The sequence below is a fragment of the Xyrauchen texanus genome, chromosome 47, assembly GCF_025860055.1.
Source record: "Xyrauchen texanus isolate HMW12.3.18 chromosome 47, RBS_HiC_50CHRs, whole genome shotgun sequence".
NCBI lineage: Eukaryota > Metazoa > Chordata > Actinopteri > Cypriniformes > Catostomidae > Xyrauchen > Xyrauchen texanus.
The window spans coordinates 13,273,075-13,294,728 of NC_068322.1; the positions used below are offsets into that span (position 1 = coordinate 13,273,075).

Here is a 21,654-nt window from a genome sequence, read left to right on the forward strand (position 1 = left end):
AACAATTTAGACAGTCTGATTGCCTCTCTCGCTCTCTCTCTCCAAGTCACACAATTTGAGTTCTCACAAATGGTGCAGTACAAATTACGTGCTAAAGTTTGTCCAAATCCTTAAATTTAAATATGAGCAATGGTAAATAATAAACACAACTAGTTAAGTCACATCCTACAGAGAAGCCACTGTCTGATGGTGTCACCACAAAAAATACTATGAGAGAATACGAAACACTGCAGCTTGTGACACCTTTAAGATTTAAATAGTCTGTCAAACAGTTAAAAAGAAAGCTGGAAAACTACAAGCTGAAACACACTCCAATGTTGCTAGTGTAGTTATTACATTTAGCAAGGCCTGACCTTTACAAATTATGAAAGGAATGAAAAACCAAGAGTCATGAAACTCGATTAAATGTCTTCCTCCATGTTCAACAGTAATTTAGTAAGTCGCTTTGGATAAAGGGGTCTGATAAATGACTAAATGTAAGAAAATATTTAGTTAGTTATGACTGGACAGACACCTTTAGCATGTAGCCTACTGATGCAGTACAATGTGTGGATGCAAATTCTGTAGTTGACTATCTCTCTCACTTTCTCTCTCTCGCTCTCTCTCTCTCGCTCTCTCTCTCTGCATCAACCTCTTTTCCATCTTGTTTAGCTGCTGATAAAACTCACAAGCCATTATTGACAGAAGCCAATTACTCCTCACTTCACCTGCTTCATACAGGATAAAATAGACAGCGGTGGCGTGCAGCATCTGGCTACAAAAAGATGTCTCCACATTTCTCTTCTCTCCACATCACAACAAACTGATTTACCATAAAGACTCACTGGGCATTTGGAATAGCTCAAAGTTATGAACTCTTGCAATGTCACGACCCACATAAGGCTGTTAATTGTAAAATAGACTGAAGAGGCAAAAACCAATTAACATCAAGCCAGAAATGTGTGTGTGTGTGTGTGTGTATAAAAGCTTATATTTCCTATAGTTAGCAATAAAATTGTAACTATGAATTTTGTTGTCTTTATTCATTTTTCTAAAGAGCACTGCAGCATTTCCTCAGATTCAGTGCAGTAGATCTGCATTACAATTTTAAAATATGTTATCTCCACTAAGAGTCCCTCATAAGCCATTTTTAAGGATAGTTATGTCATCTTTTACTCACCTTTATGACGTTCCAAACTTTGGAATAAGAGACATGACTTTCTTTCTTCAGTGGAACACAAAAATAAATATTTTACAGAATGTCCAAGCTGCTCTTTTCCATTCAATGAAAACAGATAAAGACCAGAGCCTGGCAAGCCTAAAAAAAGGACTAAACGTGCAACAGAATTTGTCCATTTGACTTTAGGGGTTAGGGGTTTTCTACATTCCAAATCTTTAGAAGCAATCCAAAATGTATGTAATTATTCACTGAAAATCCTTCAAAATCGTGCTTGGCAGCAAGTAAATAAACAGTTTGAAATGTACTTCTGAAAGTCATAACAGTTTGGAATGACATGAGGGTGAGTGTGGGTGAACTATTCCTTTAAATCTGTTTAGATCATTTGGTGTGGGGTGAGGTGTTCCAGTATCATACATGAAAACACCTGACTGCACTGTGATCACAACATTACTTTATCTGAGGAAATGGTTTGATCATTTCAATGACAGTTTCTGAGTTTACCATCTGTCAGGGTCTGTGGCTGACCCATTCATCCTAGTCTGATATCTGCAAAGACTAATACGCAGGAAAGGCAGCACAAGCTCATACCCTATGCACTCAAAACAGCGCTGTCTGTTTGGTAACTTCCTGGTGCAATATCAGGACATAAATTGTATTAATTGTCAGCTTCTAATACGGCAAAGATCAACAAGTTTAAACTTATTTCCACTGGTTTTCAAAACCTAACCTTCCTTTGCTGTGCAGACCTTCAGCATTCAGTTTCAAGGAGAAAACTGCTGATATAGAAAACAACTTGAAATATTACTTTGATATTAAGAGAATAACCCTAGATATTAGAAGTGAAAGGTGTAAAGAGGAGAGGTATAAACTGTACATACATATGTGATACAGAATGATTTAGGAAGAATTCATTAAACTTCAACTCTAATACTGTAATCCAAGAAAACCGTTATATATAATGTTAATCATGCTGACATGTCTATTTAATTAATTTGATTATTTAAAATTCTATGTGCTGTATATCAATCATATTTATCAGACTATAATTTTCTTTCCATTTTAAAGGTATAGTATACCCAAACAATGAAAATTCTCTCATCATTCACTCACCGTCATATAATTCCAAACCCATCTGACATGCGACTTGTGTGTCACATTCCAAGTCTTTTGAAGCCATATGATAGGTTTTGGTGTGAAACTGAAAAACTGTCAAACTGAAATTTAGTCACTTGGGTTTGGAACTACATAAGGATGAGTAAATGATGACAGAACTTAAATTTATGGGTGAACTATTCCTTTAATATGTGTGGCTTACAGGCTTAACATATGCCATTTTAGACATCTTAAAAGGCACTAAAATGGTTAAATGAAAAACAGAAGTCTTTTTATTGTAGTATTATTTAATTCATTTTGCAACCAGCATCCTGAAAAAAAAAAGAAAAAAAAACAGAAACTAAAAAAAGCAGCTCATTTTACAAATGCGAAGAGAGGAAAAAGGCAGGCCAGTGCTCCACATGAGACGAGAGTGAAAGTGTGTTCACATCCCTGTCTCAGCACACTCTGCTTGTCTGTAGTTGAAGTCGCTATGGAAACTGTTCCCAAGGCTCTGCAATGTCCCCGAATGGAAAGAACTGTAGGGAGAGACAAAAAAAAAATAAAAAGACTTATGCACATAACCAAGACCGGTAGAAGGTCATGAAAACACATACATTTATATTTCATTGTTTGACGAATGACTGTCGCTTTATACGTTTCCCAGTTGACAAGGGCACTGTACAGATCACATTAGAGCTGATATGCATCAGAAAAAAGGGATAGTTCTTACAAAAATGAAAATTCTGTTATCATTAACTCCTTATCTTGTTCAAGACCTGTATGACTTTCTCTCTTCCCTACAAGTTGCAATGAAACGTGAATGGAGATTGAAACTAATATTTGGCCAAACATCTCCTTTTCTATTCCACAGAAGAAAGTCATAGGAGTTTGGAATAACATGAGTGAATGAATGATGACAGAATTTTCATTTTTGGGCAAACTGTTCCTGTAAGAGCTAGAATTAATAATAGTAGGAGCTCAAGAATGAGTAATCAGCTGCGAGATCGGAACCTTCATTTTCACCGACTTCGGTCTGAAAGCGTGGTGTGTAGCGGGGCCTGAGCTGCAGCACTGGGTAATTATGTGGAAGTTAACGAGGCTGACTTCTCTAATGAGATATGAATTACACTGAATACAGAGACTTAGAAGTCTGTGTTAGAGCTATTTTTGCTTTATTTTCCATTTGACACTGCCAGTTTGTCTATTCTAAAACCCTGACATCTTTTTTCTTGAATCTCATTATTAGCAAATCAATAAAATGACCATTTATGTTGTATATTTACATATATTTATGTGTTTATTTATTTAGCAGATGCCTTTATCCAAAGCAACCTACAAATGAGAAATGCAACAACTATACATCCTTAAGAAAGAACAAAAGAAGTTCCATGACACTACCTCACTTTTGAAAATAATATTGAAAACAAAATAAAGAAAAACAACCTTCTGTTCTAGAATTTTCAATAGTAGGTCTTTAAGCTCATCAGTGGTGGCAGAAGACAATTAGATTTTTGAATTTCATGAAAAAAATGCAAATGTGCTTGCCTGTGAAAAACCACACAAGATTGATGTGTGGTTGCTAGGGTGTTATTGGTTGTTGCTAGGTGGTTACTTACCAGCTAAGTGAAAAGCTCATATGTCGAAGTCTCTATGATATTCTGGTCTCTAGATATGGCTCAGGTCTTTCCTTCAATGTAAGATCCTTCATCCCTTTCATCGTTCGCTAGGTGAGAATCATAAGACAGATAGGTTAGAAAAGTAATACCACATCTCTCCTCAACAAACCACATGATGTGAGGTGTTAATCATGTCTGTAGCACAAACCGTGCATGCCAAAATGAATAATTAAAGTAACATCTCCCTTCCTAACACTAAAAAGTATACCCAATCTAGAAACTGCCCTGCATTCATTTCATGACTCTTGCATGTTCCAAATTACCAAGTCATGAACACAGATTACTGAGAGTCACCTGGGCTGACGTGAACAACACTCGGCACTCAAACATACTTTTTTTTTTAGATCTTCCACAGCAGCATCACTCTCTCATTCTGTCTGATGGAAACTCCTACAAGAGTGTGATGGGACAAATCTCAGAAGAGTGCCGTTGTTTATTTGCTTCCACAAAAGGAACGGTAGACATGGCAGTGTTCGTGCAAGTGTGTGTGCGCATGTTGGAGACTGGAGAGTTCTGCTGCAGAGCAGAGAGTGAGAGAAATCTGGCTTCTCACTCTGATTGGATTGATGATGAATGTTTGTATGAAAAAAGTGTCTTGGTTTTCAGTGTTACATAATGGCAATTTCTCTGAGAGATAGTACATGAAGTCATGGGCTTAAATGTCTGACAACTAGCCCAAGGCGGGAGAACTTCACTATTTTGGCAATTATGTAATTCACTCCTCCACACCCACCTTCATATTTTTGGCTAATTAAAGAATTATGTATATAATACACTATTTCCGGCTTAGCAATTTGTCTCCCAGTTGTTTATTCCACCTTTGTGTTAAAATGACAGAGAGAATAAAGCCTAAGATACATCATATGAACAAACAGGAATTGTCGGACCTATGTAACAGACTTACACTGGAACCAAAAAGTGCTTAGACACTTTTGGGAACTAAAGTCACACTTAAAAATGTAAGAATGTCCCTGCATTAAACCAAGTGGCATCTGCATACAGATGTTGCTCTTCTATTAATAAAATAAAAAATAAAAAAAACATTTTGAGCCATTTGTTTTCTTACTTTTGATTTTTGATTTTTCAAAATTGCCGCAAACTAATTTAATTTCATGAATGTTTATATGCAAATGAGCTTAGCAGCAAACTATTCATTGTCACCAAAGGTTTGCTGCAGGTTCACCATTCAGGTAATAATACCATTTAGACTGAGGGAAGATGTTGTGAATTAATAGATGGTTTGTTGTTTGTAGACAGTATTTGAACAGCTCTGTATCTGTACTTGTCATTCGCTTCAGGCAGAATATTCATATATCATGCTTTCTGCATCATTTAATGATTGAAATCCACATGAGATCAGTAAAAGAAGCTGTTATAACCACTCAATGATAACTGAAAGATAGATGCAATAGATAAAGTGTAATTTGTCATTTTACATTCATGACGCTAATGCTACCACTAGCATCCTAACTTTGGCCATAGTATGGTCTTTGATTGTATTTTATGATGGAATAAGTGAAAATAGTCCTCGTAAGATCATGAAAAAGGTTTTATACTTGTTTTAAAGAAATATATTTTATGCTACTGCAAAGATATGATATTCGTTTTACAATGGCAGATAGATAGGTGGGATTAGTGAGCAGAATACAGATAAAAGAATCATAATTAGAGGCACATCATCATTTGATTACATGCTGGACAAAGCTGAGCCACAATCACATTATCTAGGTCTGTTCGTTTGATTAATAAAACAACAAAAAACGGACAGGTACGATTTCAGTCGGACCAACGTGTTTACATGAAATTTAAAAAATATGAGTTATTGCTTTAGTCTGACTGAAATCAAACTTTTAAAGTGCATATAAACACACACACAATGTCAGGCCTACAAAGTACAAACCAAACACACCTTCACAGAACTACACAAAAATATCCTAAAACACCCCCTTACCCAAAACATTATCATCAACCATGAAAATTCTTCATCGTTTAGTCGCTCTTTATGTCTTTTAAGACTTGTAATACAAAAGTATTTATTTATATCATGTCCAAAACACTAATTTCCATACAATACAGTTGAATTGCTACCAAGCCTGTCAAGCACTATATTCACGGCAAGATTTTTAGTGAGTAATAAATACATTTCAGTCATTTCTCACACAAATCTATCATGTAGCTTCAAAAGTGCTGGAATATAGTGCAAAATAGTTGCATAGGCTATTTTTATGTAGATTAAAATGTGACGTAAAAATCCTACAGATCACTGATTGGTCAGGGAGAATAGTCACTAAAAGCGTCACTGGATATCTGACACGCGACATCAACCCACTAGTTTTGAAGTTAGCAACAACGATAACAATATCATTTGTTCACACGACTTTCAAATTGTGAAAAAAGTATGCGCTGTGCGCAAAACCACGCCGTGGTCAATAAACGAGGTGCAGATGGTCCACTCGTTAGCGATGAGCGAAACAAAAAAGTCTCTCAGGATGCGTCGCAGCTGTTGGCCGCACACAGCTACCACCGGACCTACCAACAGTGTAGGGAAAAGTAAAAAAACTTAAGTGACAACAGAACCATTAAGGAAAAGTGGAAGTGGTTTGACCAAATGGACCCTATCTAAACCGGCGAGCAATGGGAGGGAGAGTGCCCTGGACTCGTAGGAGGATGGTACATTTTGTTACATTAACTCTATACTCTGCTTGAAAGATTCACTTTATTTAGTTAACCAGCTACTGGAATCTTGCTTCTAAAACAACCAGGCCAATTTAACTGTTACACTTATGTAAAACCACCTTGCAACAACTGCTTTATGCAGCACAATGAGCTAGCAGCTAACAGCTAGCGGTCGTGTTATTGTTTTGGTCAGTTTGTGTCGTGTTTAAGATGTCACGGCAGTAGAGGCAGCACAACTATGACGATCATCCTATAATCTCACCCACGTTGAGGGGCTCAGAAAAGTAAAGCGAGTAGAGTTGAGGCGAGTCAAACCGTAACAGGCAGTGGAAAAGTGCAATAACTTTCTGCTAAACTTTTCCTTTGTTGTTTCAGTGAAGAAAAAGTTAAACAAATTAGGAATCACATGAGGCTAAATAAATAATGCCAGATTTTTCATTATGGGGTAAACTATCCGTTTAAGTCTACACTAGAATTGCATTCAAGGCTAAGCCTCTGAAAGTCACTCATGTATTCAAGTTGGGCTTTGACAGCAAACTCTGGTAGCAGTAAATGTTCTCTGCAGGGATCTGATATTCACCTCTATTTCTGTTTGAAATGAAGAACCAATGTCAGATCTTATCCTCTCTCCCCTGAGACAGAGAAGCCCAGCACACGGTGATGCTCTCTTCAAACACTTACCAACAGAATTGCAAACAAAACAGTGTTTGTTCGAAGGCAAACAGAACTGTCTTTACACATCTCTGTCCTATTTGCTCTTTGCACATGTCATTCTCTGTATTGGATCTTTGCATTTACAGATTTGAAGAGGGTTATCTCAGTTCAATGCACCTTTTTTTATCAAATGTCACTACACAGCATATTCTAAAGAAAAAAGTTAAAAGATCTCTGGAGTTCTGAGCTTCTGATCTTATCAAGAGAACGATGAATCTCTAAACAGTAGGACACTTGTCTGTGTACTTTCAACTGTCAAAATAGCTTAAAGTGATCAGATAACATGCACATACCAGGCATGGAGCAGGCTACACAACACAAGGACAAATCAAGGAGTGTGTTGTGAGGTTTTTGAGCATTTAAATAGGTGTGCAAAAATCCAGAACGCAAAAAAAAAAAAAAAACCTCAAGGAAAATGTTTTATACATCATTTTACAAAGGTCTTTTGACAATGAAAATATATACAGTAGGATTCAAAATCCTCCTTGAAAGTGATTTCAGGAAGCCACTGGTTATTATTATTATTATTATTATTTTGGGATGAATTTTGAGGGGGGAAAAAAGAAAAGAAAGAAATTTTACAACAATGCTGGGGATTATAGGCATTGCAAAATTTCACCACAGTTTTTCTAGACAGTAAGTGAAAGTTCTAAACTCACAACACAATTCATCACTATAAAGTATATGAAAATAACATTTTTACAAGCGGTACGGGAGAATACCTGAACAGTTAAGAAATGTGACTTTAAGGCCCATTGATAGAGATTTAATTGCTGTCCTAATCAAAATAACAAAAAATAGCCATTGTATATTTAATATGCCATGAATATCATTCAACAAAGACATTATAAAATGACAGAACAGAAAGAAGCTGAAAATCATTTGGAATAGTTACATGATTTACTGAATAGTCTACATTGTGTGAATAAATAATTATGCCATCGTTGCATTTTTGCTAATCTAAGAAAAACTGATATTTTGAAAGTGGATATTTTTGGGGTATAGAATTATTTTTAAATAAGTAAACATGTTGGGAATAAAGAACAAAATATTATAGGTCAAATACTTAATTGCAAATTACTAAATGTGTTCCAAAAGTGTTAGCAATTGTGTAAACTATCTGTGATCTTTTTGCGTGACTTTAACAAGCTCTGTCAGTTAATATAAAAAAAATGTCCAACCTGCACTGTCGTTGTTATGCAGTTCAGTGTGTCAGCTACTGTTACGTGTTGTTTTTAAACAATATTTATTGAATATTACATATTTGTTAATTGCTTAAAAAGACTGATCTCACACTGAATTCAACAGTAGGTTGACTTTTCTTAAGCTGAACTCGCACTGTACCAGAGACATTTTAGTAGAGACCAGCCTCTATTAATAAAATGGATGGGAGAATTTGGAACGGCCAACTTGTAAAAGAGCAAATCAGCTTTCAGATATGGACATTAGCTGAAACACCCTGAAAAAAATCTCGTGATCGGAGCTAAAATTAAAAAAAAAAGCACATTTATGATACTATTGTTGTCAGATTTTACTTCTGATTTTAAATATGTTCTTTGATCACAATCTTGACCAACCATTTTACAGATTTCAGTCTACCCCAGTCAAGTAGATAGGAGCTGTACTTTTATACCGCTTGTTTAAATTGAAAATAGATGCCCAGCCAGCCTGGGAGCATTCCAAAGATGGTCGCCGAAAGGGACATTGACTGTAATTACCGAAACTTAAAGCACTGCCTCCAGTGGGCGAAGTGGGAAGTGTTTTTAAACGTAAGGGCACATGTGAGCTCAAGTTCCCAGAAGACATGCCCACAAAGGAGCACCACAAGCAAGTTGTTTTTAGATGTAAATTATGTAACACAGTGAAGAGGAATGTAATTAAAGCTGAAGAGTGTAACTTTTCAGCTTATTAAAATACTTTCTCCTATCTCTGCTTAATTTTCTTGAAAACTGCAAACACTCTCTCTCTGTGGTGCTATGAAAATTCCTTTGTTTTGAGAGACCTGTGTGTTTCAAGTTGGGGGTGGGACTATCTGTTGTTTTTTAAATGAGGACGGGTGGCGAATTCTGAAAGCTGTTTTGAAAACAATGTAAATTTTTGCTGTTCCATTTGGTGGTACTAATGGTGCAGAAATACTCCCAAACTCTACCCCTAAAACTAGTCAGTGGAGTAAAAATGAATTCTTAGGGGAAAAATGGAACCTCCAAATTGTACTTGTCACTGTTTATGCAAATGTGATCACTTCCTAGTTTCAACACAGGACGAGAACCCAGGTCTCCCACGTTGCTGATGGAACACTGTCAATCTGTCGCATCACAGGAGTAGTTGAATACACTCGAACCAATGCAATAATACAGTATCTAATGGGAGATGGCACTTGTCAGTAACTTAACATAATGAGGCCAACATCAGTGTACTGGAACATTCTGAAGACATACTGACTTCCTGTGTGATCATGTTGGCTTCAGCAAACATTGAAATTCTATGACAACATGCACTCAAGCTGGCACAGACTGCACAAGTTTGTGCAACACCTGATGGTCCATGTTACAGTATACAGCATGATTTGATAATTTTCCAAAAAGCATCTTGTGTGCTTCAAAGGGAAGCAAAGAAATCTCACCTTTTGTACAAACAAAATATCATATAGCATGTTCAATCTCACTAATTTATGTATTTGATTAGTGACAAGATTTATTTATTTATTTTTAGTCCCCTTTTCTCCCCAATTTTGGAATGCCCAATTTCCACTATTTACTAGGTTATCGTGGTGGCGCGGTCACACCTCAATCCTGGTGGCGGAGGACAAGTCTCAGTTGCCTCCACATTCTGAGACAGTCAATCTGCGCATCTTATCACATGGCTCGTTGTGCATGACACCGTGAACACTCACAACATGTGGAGGCTCATTGAGAGCAAGAACCATTTAATAACGACCAATTTGGTTGCTTAGGAGACCTGGCTGGAGTCACTCAGCACACCCTGGATTCGAACTCGTGACTCCAGGGTTGGTAGTCAGTGTCAATACTCGCCGAGCTACCCAGGCCCCCTATCTTCAAGATTTCTTATTCACTTTACATCATAATGTTTATTTGTCCAAAACCTTATTTCCAGGTTTAAATTAGATTTTGAACTCTAGATTTCCAATGTGAACCCAGACTTTTGAACCCCAACTAATAAATACATTAATTTGAAGGGAGTCAGAAGACTGAAGAACAGGACTGCATATGCAAGTAGCTGTTATGTGGGTCAGATCATCTCTCATGTCTCTCATAGGTGATTTGTACCAGGTTTGGTTCTAGCGTCCTTGACATAGTTAGCCAGCCACATCAGTGTCCGATTCTTCCTTGCCAACTTGTCTTCCTGATGACGATGTGGCAGGGGCCAATCACATCTTTTCCATTTATTCTCTTGGGTGGCGAGGGGGGAATGGTGAAAACAGGAAGATAAGTTGAGGGGGCACTTTGGACTTTAGGTGGACCGAAATAGATGTGACACAACAGCTCTGCAACTGCCCAGTTAGACTAATGAGGTAAGGTTGAAGGGTAAAGATGCTCCCGGAGGAGCGCCTGCTCACGTCAACGCCCCTGCTCCCCACACCCGTGGCCTATTTCCGGTACAAAAATTCATTAAAATGGCCACAGCGATTGAGATTTAGGGCCTCAAATGGGTCAAGGCCAAATATTCAGTTCAACTAGATATCAGTTTTCCAGCTGATACAAGTCTCAAATTTGTCATCTTACAACTGTGTTTTTTTAAGGGATCTTGGAGTAGAGGGCACCACAGACCCTGAACACATGTAAAAAGAACCATCTCAGTCCAATGGAAATTCCCATTTCAATTCCATTTGACATTCAGATAGCTTTCAGGTTAAACCCATACAAATCTAAATTCTGATTGAACAACATATGATATAAAAAAAAAAATTGGCCTACATAACAATACATGATATAAAAAAGTTGCATACTTGCTCATAAATGCAACAACATATTAACAAAATACTAAAAACACCTGTTGTCCTATATGTTACATTTATTTTCCTTAAATCATATATTTTATTATCATCTCATTTGAATAGGCTATATGTGCATATATGCCCAAACAAAATTTACTATAGTTTTATATACATATTAATTGCCATATCAGATTTCTGTACAGGAAGGTATATGAAATACCTTTTAACTTACACTGTAAATAGGAATAAAATACTTATTTACGAGCTGCCATATTTAAGAGCAAGCGCTCACGCAGCTCACCATTTCATGTTTCAAGTCATTTCAAGTTCATTTTGATTTGGACGTGACAAAAAGTGCTCGTCCATGTCGGTTAGTCGTTTACTGTGCAAATAGTTTCTACTGACACGGACACCGCTTCAACCCTTTCATAGCGATCTGCAGAGACCTGCTGTGAGGACGAGAGTATGAATGTCGGGCATTATTGCATTGATTGACTGACAGCGTATTTAATGAATCAGCCCTGATTAGACTCAATGTCTCCCCTCACATGACTTTTTGCTGTATTGCAATGAGTTGAAGGGAGGCTTGAGAGATGCTGCCTCCCTCTGAAACTTGATCCGCTTGTTTCGCTCATTGACAGAGTGATTTTAGATAGATGACTGCTATACACATTATTTGAGCTCACACTTCGTAATATTCTATTTGTTTTATTTATGTACACTTTTTTTTTTTTGAGGAGGCACTGCCTCCTTTGCCTCCTTGGAAAAATCACCACTGCTCTTGACATACCCGGTTGCCTTCCGTAAGCTCACATAAGGGAAAACAGCTATATTTCAAAGACAACTGCACCTGTCACATAAAATATGCCTGATTTCAATGGTCATCCAAATATTGCTCACAATGACTGTTTTTCCAAGCGAAAACAGCACAGATTCTCATGTGAACACATGAACAACCTTTTCTTATGCACTGGAAGTGATCTGCTATTACAGAAGTCAAGATTGTTACTGTATAATAACTTAAACTTCAGGTTGTTTTTAAATTAAATATGTATTTAAATATGCACAAGTTGTATGGACTACTTCTATGACACTTTTGGGCCCCTTTTAAGTTTTAAAATAAGTCAAAATCAACAGCCATTGAATTCTTTCAAATTCCTCCTTTTGTGTTCCGCTGAAGAAAGAAAGTCACTTTGGATGGAACGTCATGAGGGTGAGTAAATGATACCATATATACACTCACCTAAAGGATTATTAGGAACATCTGTTCAATTTCTCATTAATGCAATTATCTAATCAACCAATCACATGGCAGTTGCTTCAATGCATTTAGGGGTGTGGTCCTGGTCAAGACAATCTCCTGAACTCCAAACTGAATGTCAGAATGGGAAAGAAAGGTGATTTAAGCAATTTTGAGCATGACATGGTTGTTGGTGCCAGGCGGGCCGGTCTGAGTATTTCACAATCTGCTCAGTTACTGGGATTTTCACGCACAACCATTTCTAGGGTTTACAAAGAATGGTGTGAAAAGGGAAAAACATCCAGTATGCGGCGATCCTGTGGGTGAAAATGCCTTGTTGATGCTAGAGGTCAGAGGAGAATGGGCCGACTGATTCAAGCTGATAGAAGAGCAACTTTGACTGAAATAACCACTCGTTACAACCGAGGTATGCAGCAAAGCATTTGTGAAGTCACAACATGCACAACCTTGAGGCGGATGGGCTACAACAGCAGAAGACCCCACCGGGTACCACTCATCTCCACTACAAATAGGAAAAAGAGGCTACAATTTGCAAGAGCTCACCAAAATTGGACAGTTGAAGACTGGAAAAATGTTGCCTGGTCTGATGAGTCTCAATTTCTGTTGAGACATTCAGATGGTAGTCAGAATTTGGCGTAAACAGAATGAGAACATGGATCCATCATGCCTTGTTACCACTGTGCAGGCTGGTGGTGGTGGTGTAATGGTGTGGGGGATGTTTTCTTGGCACACTTTAGGCCCCTTAGTGCCAATTGGGCATCGTTTAAATGCCACGGCCTACCTGAGCATTGTTTCTGACCATGTCCATCCCTTTATGGCCACCATGTACCCATCCTCTGATGGCTACTTCCAGCAGGATAATGCACCATGTCACAAAGCTCGAATCATTTCAAATTGGTTTCTTGAACATGACAATGAGTTCACTGTACTAAAATGAGCATCTTTGGGATGTGGTGGAACGGGAGCTTCGTGCCCTGGATGTGCATCCCACAAATCTCCATCAACTGCAAGATGCTATCCTATCAATATGGGCCAACATTTCTAAAGAATGCTTTCAGCACCTTGTTGAATCAATGCCACGTAGAATTAAGGCAGTTCTGAAGGTGAAAGGGGGTCAAACACAGTATTAGTATGGTGTTCCTAATAATCCTTTAGGTGAGTGTATATATATATATATATATATATATATATATATATATATAATACATATAAATGAACCAATTCAAATTTAATTCAATTTTCAATTATGGAGAACTGGTCTTACTGTACAAGGTTCATAATTGCGTATTATTCCAAAGGAAAGAAAAAGATTTGTCTTTGTAATTTGAGCTTGAAACAAGCCTTTTTCCTTTTTGCCTGACACCACCAAACTATCTTATTTTCGGTCCTTGCTCTCTTGACAACTTTTCAAGGTCCAATCAATTCCTTATCAAAAAATAAATCAAGTCACATCCAAAAACATTTTCTTGTTAAACACCCTATTTCAAGTTAAATCGCTCCAAAATGCTTTGTGTAGACTTGGACACCAACACTGATTGTTAAACTCTGACTGGACTTATTATTGTTGTCGAACAGTAGAGCAGGAAGAAATTGAACAGCAGGTTTGCTTTTATCAAATTTATAAGAACATGACTGCATGACATTTCTGTGACCTTTTCTTTTAGTAGAACAGAGTCCAGTCCATGGGTGTGTCCAACCACAACACCACAGGCACCTGTCTCTTCCCATCTCTGTGAAGGTCAGAGCAGGATCAGTTTTTCTCTTTCTAAAGACATCCATGTTTTTATGCATATTAGTGATTATTTAGCAAAAGCTCCTGTACCAGGTTTTCAGATTTTATTTCATTTTTGTTTTAAAGACACTTGTTTTGCAAAATAATGTCTAAGGGGACATACCATTATCTTCTTTTACTGACTGGTGTTTGGCCCCAGGGTGGAAGGCTGTGTCAAGTCATCCAGGATGTGACTGCTGACTCTCAAATCCTTTTCAATGCTCTCTCCCATACATCTGCCAAACAGCTATAACCTGGAGAAAACAAGGTCACGCTGAACTTCAAATAAACTAATCTAAAAACAGACAACAAAACTGTGTGATTAAGCATTTCTGATTCAATAGGCTCATGTTTATAACCCCATTAGTTTTATGAAAAGGAAAGGGATTTAAGTTAAAAAACAATGGAAGCCTATTTTAAATTCTGTCATCAAACCCATGTGACTTTTTACCGACACAAACACAAAAGGAGATCTTAGACAGAATGCTAGGATGCTATTTTTGGATGAACTATCCCGTTAAATTCAGACAGACCTCACAGTGAAATAGTAAACAGAAACAGTAGGTTGACTTCTCTTTAGCTAAAATCGGTCTGTGCTCACCAAAATTCTAAACACTGCCCCCTGTGGCCACTGCTGTTGGGCATATGGGCACATGGTAACTCCATTGGTGGAGTAAAAATTCAACATTAGGGAAAAAATACAACCCACGAAACGTGCTAGTCACTGATTATGCTAGCGTGATTACTTCCTGGTTTCAGTGCAGTATGCGAACGCTGCTGATACAATGCACTTCCGGTCATGCCACAAGGGAATGTAAACACACTGGAGCTGATGCAAAAATGTCTGATAGGAGATGCTGCTTGTCAGTGATTCTGCATATTGTGTCCGATCCTAGGGCACTGGAACTCTCCAAAACAACATGCAGACTTCCCATGTGATCATGTTTTTAAATTTAGCCTTAAACCTCATGAAGTCCTGCATGCCTTACCTACCTTATCACACATGCATTAAGCATACAGATCACAATTTTCTGATAAAGTCAGATTATATATTTTCTAAGTGGATAAACAAGGCCTTTAAATCAGAGCTTATGCTTGTAACTTTGCTTGTCTGTCTAATGGGAAAAAACGGTATGATGGATGACCGAGGGCCAGGCCCTCCTACAAGGCCAGTGTGGTAACCAATCAATAGACTAGAAGCGTGGCCTAGGTAGAGGGCCTTAAATCAATCATAATGCACAGGCCTTGTATTCTGCCCTCATCTATTTGACAGCACACAGTGGGCTGGGATGAGTCGTCTCATCTATTACTCTTGGCAAACAGACCACCTTTCTCCCATCGCGATAGACATGTTGAAACTTTATGCTGATGTGTGTAATTTTTAAATAATTTTAAGAAATACTTTCTCCTATCCAAGCTTAAAAGTTTAGTTCACTCAAAAACCAAGTTTCTATCATCATTTAGGCTACTCACCCTGATGCTGCTCAATTTTAATGTTCCAATTACTTTTTTCTGTGAAACAACTGAAGGAGATATTTGGAAGAACGTTAGCCTCAGTCACCATTCACATTCATTGTTTGAAAAAATAGCCTATATTTATACAAAGTTATACAATAAAGAAATATTATGCATTTTCATTTTAGGGGAACTTTAAAATGCAGAGATAACTGCGAGTTAGCTTTTCATAGTTTGATTGTCTTTGGAATCAAAACGTTGCTCTGTTTGTTTGTTTGTGTTTCCTTACAAAGCAACATTGTCATGGCGTGAGTTTAAGGCAGGACTATCATTTTTTTTCCCTAACTAATTGCAGATGGGGGAATGGTTGGAAAACCTGTTTGGTCAAAACTGGTTATTGTTGCAATTCTGTATGTTTACGCTAATGGCGTGGAAATTACAACCTTCAACTTTAAGTCTGAACGTGCATATTAAAGTCGGTAATTCTGAGAGTTTAAGTAGATCACAGTGAAAGCATATTGAAAATAAGAATAGAGGGACAAAAACAAAGAGAGGTCAATAAAGAAACATGGCTTGCCTTGTCTTATTCCGTCCATGGACAAAGTGTGTGTGTGTGTTTGCATGTCCTAGACATCTTGTGTAATTTGAGAGGTTTGTCCTGCTCTGTTCTCCAAATTGCTTCAGGTTCCTCGCAAACACATGCCACATACTACAATCTAAATGTGGCAAAAGTATCATCGCCACCTAGCATTAGTGTGGGCCTTACTCTTGCGTGATTATTTAGCGCCGCCTGGTGGTAATCAGTCAGTCAAGAACGTGCACCTGTTGTCCACATGGGTTTTTGAGAACGCCCTGTTCCAAAACACAGAGCTGAGTGTGAGGAAGGGAACAAAGTGTTCCTGCGTGCAAAACAATCATATACCAAGAGAGACAATTAGCAGAACTGCTGATCCACAGTTTGTGTTTACATATCACTTATTGAATTGCTTTGTGGACCTATTTAGAATTCCTACTATTACATATTTATCAGTGTAGCCATGTTATCCATACAACCCTTCCAATGCCAGGACAGCCTGAATTCTTGTCAGCATGGAGTCAACGGGGTGTTTTAAACATTACTAGGAGATTTTGGTCCATGCTGACTTGCCAACATGATGCTTTTCTCTCTGATTTTCCACACTTACACAACATCTGTTCCAATGTCTTCTCAAAGGTGCTCTGTTGGGAAGACTGGGGACTAAGCAGATCATTTGTGTAAACTGAAGCAACTGGCAAGTTAATTTTCACCTGCTTACTATGAAATAAGGCTTTGGGATATGGTGCATTATGATGGAAATAATCTCAGCAATAATGCTTTACAGTAGGGTGTCATTTAAAAATGTGAATATAGCAATCACAGTAACATCAACACCCAGCAACATTTCAACTATATACTTAGCATACTACAATGCCACCAACCCAGACTGTGGCAGGTGAATAGATCCACAAAGAAAGGTTAATTTAGGTTTATTTCAAAACAAGTTTCATTTTAGGAAATAGCCGTCATCCATATTAAGAGCATTTTCTTTCAAACCACACATTTCTTCTCACCCGAACAGTTGTTTGGTTTCAAGGATCTTTGTTAATTGTAATGCATGAAATGTGCAAATTACTTGATCAACCATTTAATAATCAAACAACGCTACATTAAACATTTTATCTTCAAAGAACACTAAAGCACTAGACTGTAAAGCTGCGCTTCTTGAAATATTGTTTGTGCCGACATCTTTTAGAATTTTACACCTGATACTTGTCTTTCCATATGTAAATGTTGTATGCAAGTTTGTATTTATTTTCTACTATAATATCTGGTAACACAAAAAAATAAAGTAAAATGAAAAACTGGGGTTGTGCCTGTTGGCCATTACTGTTGCTGGGGTACGTCTATTTGCAACCTTTTAGTAGATGTCCAAACCAGGGCCAGTGGGCCAGTTAGTCAATTCTGCTGATCTTTGGTTTGGCACATCATACCCTTTATTCCAAGAGGGGTGGGTTGAAATATGCCATTAACAGCTCTACGCTTCTATATTTAACATTTCCTACTTTTATTTTTGCATTACAAAAACTAGAACTTGTGCAATGTAGAAAATGTGATTTGTAAATGTGTACTTAAAAGGACATTGAACTACGTGCGGTCTCATTGTACGTGCGTTGAAGTGCAGAGTGGAACCAGGGCAACTTTTACAATACAGCACCATTTACGTTCAGCCGACATCACTCAGTAAAGTTTGCATTTTGGCCCCTTGTAGAAAAAAAAAAAAAAAAAAAAAAAAGCTTGGGCACATGTGGTTTAGGTGCCACCTGGTTTCATTTTCCTTTCACTTGTCACAAGATAATCTCTTTAGAATTAATTTGTTTTAGGGTCACTGACAAAATACGGTTGGAAGTGAAAAATATTTATAAAATCCTATTTAAAATGCACACCAATTTCATAGAAATGTAATTCTGGAGTCCATGTTGATTTCATAACAAATAAGCATTTACTACCAAAAAAAAAAAACTAAAATATTGGATGTGAAACTAATGTGGTGCTACCATTAAGAGGGATTTAAACTTTCCTTGGACACTGGATACACAGTATATATCTTAATAGTTATATACTGTGATGTATGGCCTGCAAATTTGACTCCACAGGATTTTAAAGTGTCTATAAGACTTGTTTCTTTTACTCACCCATTTACAATATGCACGGAGATTTTTTTTTTTTTATTGGTTCCACTTATCGTGTTTTTTTTTTTTTTTAACTAATTTATCCCTTGTTCTTATGCATTTATTCAATTAAATTGTATTTAAGGATGAGGTGAGTTAATTTAAGATAATGGTATGGTCCAAATACAAAAGGTGGAAAATTCCTCTTTAACCCAGAACTTTGACCACAGTTGTAGAAAACATTAACGCGTGTTCAAGAAACGGTTGTGTGAACTGCATTTGTAATGTACTTCTGCAAAGAGAGTCACATAAAATCACCCAAAAAGCATAACACAAGACATACGGAAGTCACACATAACAAGTTTTAATAGTCAATACAATCAATATCCTTCAGAAGGCATGATCTTACAAATATTCTAACACAGAATATCTTTTAACTCCTCATTTGAGTGCATTGTTGTAGTCACACATTAATACATTTACCACAGTATGTAAAATTACCCAACACTGATGACCAGGAAGCTATGCTGCTTTGTCCCAAGGCTGAGTGCGTTGCACAGTCTGGCTGAGAGCCACCAAGGAGGATCAGCAACCTGTAAAAGTCTCTCAAACACATGCAACCGATGGCAGAACAGTGCATGCATATTTTCACAAATTACATTGCGAAAGCACGTTACCTTGCACTTACACCACGTACACCTGAAAGAGTGGGGCGGGTTTACCTGCTGGTCACGTGGTACTAGTGACCGCGCTGGGGGCGTGGCACAGGCACGTCAACGCGCAGCTGTGACGCAGAGCGTCCTGCCTCCCTGAGATGGAGTCTGCGCAATGCTGTGAGACAAGGAGAGCCGACAAATGAAACCATAGTCAACTCGTAACAAACAACTCAAAGACTGTGCTGAACGCCTTGACTTCAATAAAGCGTATTTTCCAGAAATTAACAAACACAATAACAATAAAGTCTAAGCACTGGCATTTTACACGCACATATTACGGTCTATGGTCTCACAGCTGCCCGGTCGTCTCCTTGCGACGATATCAAGTCAGGTTTCGGTAACAACGTCAGATTTCATTCCTGAAGAATTCGTTCTCGAAGTCCCGCTGTTGAAATTCCAAAGATCTGTCGAAATCAGAGTCTGACCATGAGAAAATAGTCTCATAAAATGAAACACGATTCTGCTTTGAGAAATCAGGGCTTACATCACATGCCTCAATTGAAACATCCAGGCGCTCAGCGTACACCAAGTCCATTAAATACTGTGTGGTGTTTCTCGGTGCCATGGCACCAGATGGTACAGAACGATTGTGGTCCTTCCAAGCAGCAACACTGTCGACACAGTGCGGACTCAGCGCAGACCTCCTGGATGATCGGATCCGTCGTGTTGTCCCGCAACTGTGTGTTAGCACACAGGCTTTCCCCATATTTGGACGCAGATATGTTCTCCTCTTGGATTTGGACCATTTCTTATTTTCAGGCGTGTTCTTAATGTCCTTCTGATAGTTTCCTTTCATGTTCATAATTTCCAAACCCATTACCAAACGACGAAAGCGTTTTTGATAACCCAAAAGTAATAAAAAACCTTACTGAACAAAAGACGAAAATTTTAACTGCTGACTCACCAACGAACAAATCGAAAATGTCGCCACAAAACGTTTGTCGCTCGTACTTAATAAGCTAACGGACGTGACGTTTTTTGTTTCTAGCCAATCAGCGTTCATATAAAGACATTTTTCCACGACTGTGATGACTCGTTTCCGCCTTATTTATCATTTTATATATTTTTTAAATATTGAGTGTACATTTATAACATTATGCGTTGTGAAATGTTACCCTGGAAATCGGTTTAAAAACGAATTACCTTAGTTTCGAGGGGGTTTCTGTTACATCTGCTGAGAGAGTGACTGTAAATTTGGCTTCTTCTCTCATTTTACTGTCTTAATCCACTGCTCTCGTTTTTCCTCTTCTAGAAAGTCATTACAATGTAATAGAGGATTTGGCTATTTTGCTATTGGAGCAAATGCGTAAGTGAAAATAAAATTTGCTGTGGTCTCCCATTCACTCCAATTCACCGCTGTCGAAGTTTACCCTGCAAACGTTTATTTCTGTTATCGCTTAACAAATAAGGTTAAAGAAGTGTCTTTTAAACTCCTTCACAGAATATACCCTGCTAAACATTATTTAACAAAGTTTAAAAAACGATATAGATGAAAGTTGTAGCTTTTGCCAGCAGAACCCAGAGACAGCTGTTCATTTATTTTGGCAATGCCCTTATGTGTCATTTTATTGTTGGAAATGTTAATGAAAATGTTACATTACAGTGGAAAGATGTTCTTTTAGGTATTATTGTAAACTCCAAAGATAAACAAACCCACGCTTATTTTTTTTTAATTTTTATTTTAATGGCTAAATTTCACATTCATAAATGTACATTTTCAGGAAAAATGAAAAAAAAAATCACTATTTAAAAATGAAGTGAAGCATTATATTGAGTCAATATTGCCCTTGAAGAAACAAAAAGCTATTCGAGATTTTCAAGCATATACACTTTTTAAAATATTCTTATAATATTATTTATACCTCCCCCTAGCATTTGAAATGTATTGTATTGTTTGTTTTTATATTTTCTTCAATAAAAAAAAAAAAAAAAAAAAAAAAATACTTCCGTATTCCAACACCCGTTGAGTGAAAAAGGTCTATTGTCTTATTCAGCTGTGTGGAGTGGCTGTAGCTTGAAGGTAACACCCAGACAGTCCAAGTCTCGCGAGACTTTTATTAGTTGTTACTAAGATAATGTTAATATTACAATTTAGTGGTAGATATAATATTATTATAAGTAGATTTAGGGTTTAGAAAGATTTAAAATAAACACAGTAAGCACAGCGTGTAAATGTTGCAAACAGCTCTCGCGAGACTTTAGGCAGGCGGCTACCTTCTAGGCACGACCGTTCGGAGTCGTGAATGAGACTGCCCACCGACAGAGCCATTCTACCTATTTGCCTTTAATGTTAGCAAATCAATTGGCATAACGAATCGGTACACAGGCGTGGAGTTCATATGCCATTTTTAATGTGTGTCTATACAGATGGTTAACTGTCTTAAATAAACTGCTTTTGTGAGGAAACTCGTCACTTAAAGAACTCTCCGCTAATCTTCAATATGTTTTCCACCAAAAATACGTTTGGAACGAACTATATGTGGAGTTT

The 21,654-nt window shown here is 37.5% G+C and overlaps 1 long non-coding RNA gene across 1 annotated transcript; it reads right to left on the reverse strand.

Moving 5' to 3' along the window:
- Positions 1 to 2,552: 2,552 nt before the first annotated feature.
- Positions 2,553 to 20,089, reverse strand: LOC127639245 (uncharacterized). The gene is made up of 5 exons (XR_007969939.1): positions 19,438 to 20,089; positions 18,952 to 19,281; positions 14,432 to 14,561; positions 3,871 to 3,977; positions 2,553 to 2,790 (listed from the first exon to the last, which is right to left on the reverse strand). It is a non-coding gene; the product is annotated as an uncharacterized LOC127639245 (long non-coding RNA).
- Positions 20,090 to 21,654: the final 1,565 nt, after the last annotated feature.